A 6,000-nucleotide genomic window follows, 5' to 3' on the forward strand; every position below is an offset into this window, starting at 1 on the left:
AGATAGAGTGTTATTATTATTTTAATTCTGCTGCACCTTTTCTGTTCATCAGCGCTCCACGAGCCCAGCCTCTCTTCTCTACGTCATTTCTCCGCAAACCTCTATCTCTTCACTGTCACATATGTGTACAATTTTAATAACTTCACTGCCCCTTCTCTTTACAGCTCCTACCTCCTTTCAATGCCGTTCTGCCCCAGCATTGCTTCAATGCCCATTATGCCATGAGACTGGCCGCTGCCTCCCGTCCCCGGGAAATATTGAGCAGGAGACGGTGAGATTTTTGTTACACAGAAGTAATCTGGCAAAATTTCCTGCATTTTACGTTCTAATTGTTATGCAGGTTTCCTACAATTATGCCATTCTGCCTGGTTGTATAACAACCAAAGAGTTCACGGAGAAATCCTACTGCTGGAGAATAGAAGCAATGCAAATGATTCTGAATGCGAGCAGTGACTGTGGTTCATGCTCTTTGTTTTTGCATTTTTTTGTGAGAAATGCAACAAAATGGACATATAAAATATTGCATAGAATGACGAATTTCAATTTTGTTTAATTTTGTACACATGTTTTTTAAAGTTTTTTGTAATTATGTGAAATGCATTTATGCAACGTTTGCACACCCCTAATATTGAGTTCAGTTTTAGCTTTCAACCACAAACTTGTTTGCAGCTTTGTGATTGATTTCTAAATATTCCTAATCTTGCCCAAAAGGAAGCAGAGGAATACATTAAAAAATGATTGTGCAAGAGCACACATTTTGGCTAAATGTGGAGGCTAACATTCCAAACTATGGGGCATATTTACATGCCCCTAGCACCACTGGAGAGTCACTTTTAACATATATACAAGGTGGCACTAAGCCACTTTTTCTGGCTTAATGCCACTTTGTAAATATGGGCCCCTCCGATGCAGTTTTCTGCGGCAGGGGGGCATGCAGTGGCTGTGCTGTTGGCGCTCCACCACAACACCCATTACTTTTGACACTGCTCCAGATTTACAAGGAAATTTAAATCTGAGACAGGATAAAAACTAATGCCACCCCAGGGATGACATTAGCATGGCGTAACAAGGAGAAATACTTATATTTCCCCACGTTTTTGCTTTTTCTGAGTGTGCTGCTTTCTGCAGCACACATGAAAAGAGCAAAAGACCATTAATGATTGTTTATGTGCGGGAAGGTGTCTTTTCCTGCACAGAAACAATCATTCAATAATGTCAATTTGCTACTTCTATGTGTGCTGCAGAATGCAGCGCACATAGAAGTGCCAAATCACCATTTAAATCAGACAACCTTGTACTAAGGCTGCATTGGCAGCTAAATGTAGTGCCAGCATTAGAGGAAACACAGGACACACTGAATTTTTGTAAATATGGCACATCCCTGCGTTTCCGAACTGAATCAGCACTGTACTGCACCAGTTCCAAGTAAATATGTCCTCTTGTTCCACAATTTGCAGCCTACACCACTACTGGAGTAGCAGGTCAAGGGATAAACCTTTCCTGGGAATGGAAATGTTGTCGTCTGCTAGATGCCCATCCTACAGACACAGAAATGGGGGCACAGCATGTGTGATAGAAGCCATCACAGGTGCGTGGTGGACCACTGTCTGTTTTTTGTTTAGGCACCCAGCCTGGGTAGCACTAAGGGTGAGTAACTTTGCACTATCTGTCACGACTTACGTGCTGCTTTACCCTGGAGGCCGCAGAGCGAGTGGCGTGGATCCTGTTCTTGAATGTTCGGCCTTGGTCCAAGTAGAGGCGACTCTTTCTGGTAGCCACGGTGCTGTAGGCAATCGGTACTCCAAGAGCAGGCCGTGTCCCTCAGAAGTAGTGCCAGAGGGAAAAAAAACCTGAAAATGGGGAAGAAACCTCCAAAAAGATAGGTTCCTGCAACAGGAACAAAAAGAAGGGGTAACAGCAGGAGCAAATACAGGAAAATACACTGGAATCGACGAGAACCAGCACAGGAATACAAGGAAGCAGGAGTGAAGACACTATCCAAACAAAGTGTTGCAGCGCAAGGAGAGAAAGAATCACAGCCCTTAAATACCAACAAACAGGAAACAACCAACAGGAAGTAAAAGGACACCATCTTAGATAGGGAAAAGCACATAGAACAGAATGGACTAGGAACCATAGAGAGTAGGGAACAAGGAATGCTGGGAAGAGAAGGGTACTATGAGAAGGGGGAAAAAACATAAAGGAAGTCACAACCAGATGTCCAGAGAAAAGAAGAAAAGAAAAGAACAGGTGAGTGGGGGGTCAGACCTGCCTAGACATGCGGTGCGCTAAAAAAGAACGAGGTCCCATGCCCAATATGGGGCCTCGTAAGGTACAGAGCAGGCTGGGGGCGCAGCGCGTCTTAAGACCGCGTGCTGCGGCCCGAGCCGAATGTTCGGCTCGTGCCGCGCGCAGCTGCGCAACACCATCACTTTGCAAGACACTTTTTTATGCTTGGAGACACCTTGAACATTTAGAGACATCAGAATACAGGTGTTGGGGACCAGAAAAAACTAATGGCCTGGCTTAGAATTTGGCGGGTGGGATACTCAGTCACAAATGTGACGAATATCCCATCCACCACAGGATTTAATACACTTGAATTACAGACACATTTGTGATGGAGCATCCCATCCACTGAACTCTGAATCAGGTCCTAAGAGACATGTAGTCATTTTTTGGGTTTCACACTATATTCCACTATGAATCTGGGCGAGTTGAAAAATATTACTCAGCTAGATATAAAGATAAGTGAGCATAACTACTTTACATATCATACTTGATTTTCAAACTCTTTACCACTTCCTGGAGTAAGCCAAGCCAGGGCATTTTCACCACTTTTAAGAGATAAGTTTACAAAATGACCAATTCTGTGAAATATCAATGGGAAATACTAATTTCCACCATCAGTTCTGCTCAGTAACCACCTACTGCCACAGGACAAAAAAAAAGGTCTTGCAACATACTCACATCTTTTATTCATTCTATGAAAAAAATGGGATAACTTAGAAATAGGCTCAAAACACATATTGAGTGATATGATCCCCAATAAGGTGTGGACGTCACCGGGGAGGGCAGCTACTAGATGTCCAGTTATTACATTTTATCCATGGAACTGATTCTTAACATATAATCTCAGCTTTACTACTTTACCTAAATATGCTGAAAATAAACAATGCATTCTAATGATGGGCAGAGCCCAGAATACAGTGGCATTTTCTTTATGAATGATAATCACTGTTTTATTAGCCCTGCCCTCAGAATCACTGCCACCCTAGTTGTGGTTTAGTGGGCCAGTTGGAAAGTACAGCACCAGGAGACACTGGGTCCTATTCATGATTGAAATTTGGCTGCAAACTTAAGTTTACAACCAAATTTACCTTTTCTATGCATGCCAGGAATTCACCTCCTATTCAGTGTCTGCTGCCCTCCCCAGTTCATCTGGCTGCTGCTGCCTCTGCCTTTTGCCTGGGACGAATTGAGAGCCTCCTGACTCTCGGTTTGAGACCCTCCTCCTCCCACAGGCTCATCCCTGCACCTCCTCCCTGGTGGTCTAGTGGCAATCACAAGTAAGTATTTCTCTCTGTCTCTCTTTTTCTGCCTTTTTCTCTTGTTTTTCCTTTTATTTTCCTTTCTCCCCTCTTTTTCTCTGCACCCCCATGAAGCACCTTTCCCGCCATTCTGCTTCCCAGCTGACTGCTCCCCCCATCCCCTCTCCTTCTTAAAGGCGGCCACACGCAGCGGCCTCACTGTTGGTGCACCGAAGGCATACCAAATACAAGACTGTCTGTGCCCGTCCAAGCCTGAATGGCGCCCAGCACCAGGAACCCGGGATCTCCATTTAACTACCACCTGGACTGCGCCCGTTACGACTCCAAGTCCCTCCTCAGCCTCAACACCAGACATCTCAGCAACTGCTGCACCATCTCCCCCAAAGACACCCACGGACCTTTCACCTGCAGGAACTGCAACTTCATCGGCTGCCTCAGCAAGCTGAAGGTACTCTCTGCACACAAAGCTATCAACAATCTCCACAACCCCATTACCTGCTCCTGAACATTTTCTCCCTCCACAAACATGCCACCGAACTCTGGGATTTTATCGACAAAGCCTTACCAAGACCTGGACCAACCCCACCTCGGGACCAGACATCGCCATCACCTTTCCCGCCTGGCAGAGGACTCACCATCGTACACAGGTCCTCACTATGTGTCAAGGCCATCCCAGAATAATGCACTACCTTGGAACACCTTCACTTCATGGTCCACTCCAACCACAACTCCTCCATCCACGGCACCCTGGTGTACAGGGCTCCCAACCCCTGCCCAGCTTTCATAGATGACATCATAGACATCGCTACCCCCCAGGCCCTGGCGTTAGTTGGCTACCTCCTCCTCGGCAACCTGAGTTTCCACCTCAAAAACCATGCTGACCCAACAACCACCGCTCTACTCTACAACCTCGCCACCCTCAGCCTCAGACAGCTGCTCTCTGCACTCACACACATCGCAGGACACACACTGGACCCCATCTTCACCCCAAGCAACCGGATCATCATCGAGACCATCTCCACCACAGACTGGGCAGACCACCACTGCATACACTTCACAATCACCGCACCCAGCAGCCACACCAGCACCCCCAGGACCCCTCCACAGGCAATTGGATGAAATCACCAACGAGCAACTCACCTTATTGCTCGCCAAATCCCTCTCTCTTCCCTCGGATGACGTCAACACAGCAGCGCGCAATCTCAACGCATGGATCACTGAATGCACTGACACTCTAGCCCCTCTCCGGCTGACATCGGCCAAACGCATACATAAGAAAGTCAGCTGGTTCACCACTGAACTCCAAGAATCAAAGCGTGCCCGCAGACGTTTAGAGAAAAAATGGAGGAACAGCCAAACCAGGGAAGACCTTGCCTCATTCAGAGCCGCAACCGCCGCACACTGAAGAAAAATCAAGAACGCAAGGAAGGACGTACTCCGGGAGTGCATTAACGCCTCCGCACACAACTCTAAGGAACTCTTCTCAGTCATTAATGAGTTCACAGATCCCTCCTCCGAAGCCACCAGCATTCCCCGTCACAGGACCTCTGCGACAAACTCACCACTTTTTTCCACCACAAGATCTAGGACATTTATGACAGCTTCCTCCTGGAAAATCCTGGCACTGGATCTTGTGACCGACCCATTCCTCCCAGAACTCACCCAGACCATCCACAGCTGGTCCACACTCACCACAGAGGAAAGAGTCAACATCATGAACAGCATCCACTCCAGAGCCCCCTCGGACAACTGCCCGCACCATATATACATCAGAGCCAGCGCATCTATCGCCCCGAGCTCCGGAACACAATTATCTGCTCCATCAACATGGGCACCTTCCCCGAGGACTGGAAATACACTGAAATGTGCCCTCTCCTGAAGAAACCATCAGCCAACCCATCAGAACTAAAGGATTTCTGGCCCATCCCGCTGCTACACTACCCCACCTAATTACTGGAGAAAGCAATCAACGCACAACTACAGAATTTCATCGAGGCCAACAGCTCCCTGGACAGCTCCCAGTCTGGCTTTCCACAGCAACCACAGCACGGAGACAGCCCTCCTGGCAGCCACCGACGACATCCGATCACTCCTAGACCACGGCCACACCACAGTGCTCTTACTCCTCGACCTCTCAGCAGCATTCAACATGATCTCCCACAGCACTCTGTGCACCAGAATCCGTGACATAGGAATCCGCAGAAGAGCCATGAAATGGACATACTCCTTCCTCTCCGGGAGGACGCAGAAGGTCAGACTTCCGCCCTGCACTTCCAGACCCACAGGAGTCAACTGCGGAGTCCCCAAGGATCATCACTGGGTCCCACACTGTTCAACGTATACATGGCCCCTCTCACTGCCATGGTCAGAAGCCATGGTATGAACATCGTGTCATATGCCGATGACACACAACTCATCATTTCCTTCACTAAAGTCACGGACACGACCA

The 6,000-nt window shown here is 47.6% G+C and overlaps 1 long non-coding RNA gene across 1 annotated transcript in view; it reads left to right on the plus strand.

Moving 5' to 3' along the window:
• LOC138283413 (uncharacterized) overlaps positions 1-238 on the plus strand; it is a 122,281-nt gene extending 122,043 nt beyond the window's left edge. The window contains exon 3 of the long non-coding RNA XR_011201242.1: positions 165-238. This is a non-coding gene — a long non-coding RNA (uncharacterized lncRNA). The remainder of the gene's footprint in view (positions 1-164) is intronic.
• The last annotated feature ends 5,762 nt before the right edge of the window (positions 239-6,000 follow it).

Source organism: Pleurodeles waltl, chromosome 3_1 (assembly GCF_031143425.1).
Source record: "Pleurodeles waltl isolate 20211129_DDA chromosome 3_1, aPleWal1.hap1.20221129, whole genome shotgun sequence".
Classification (NCBI taxonomy): Eukaryota; Metazoa; Chordata; class Amphibia; order Caudata; family Salamandridae; genus Pleurodeles; species Pleurodeles waltl.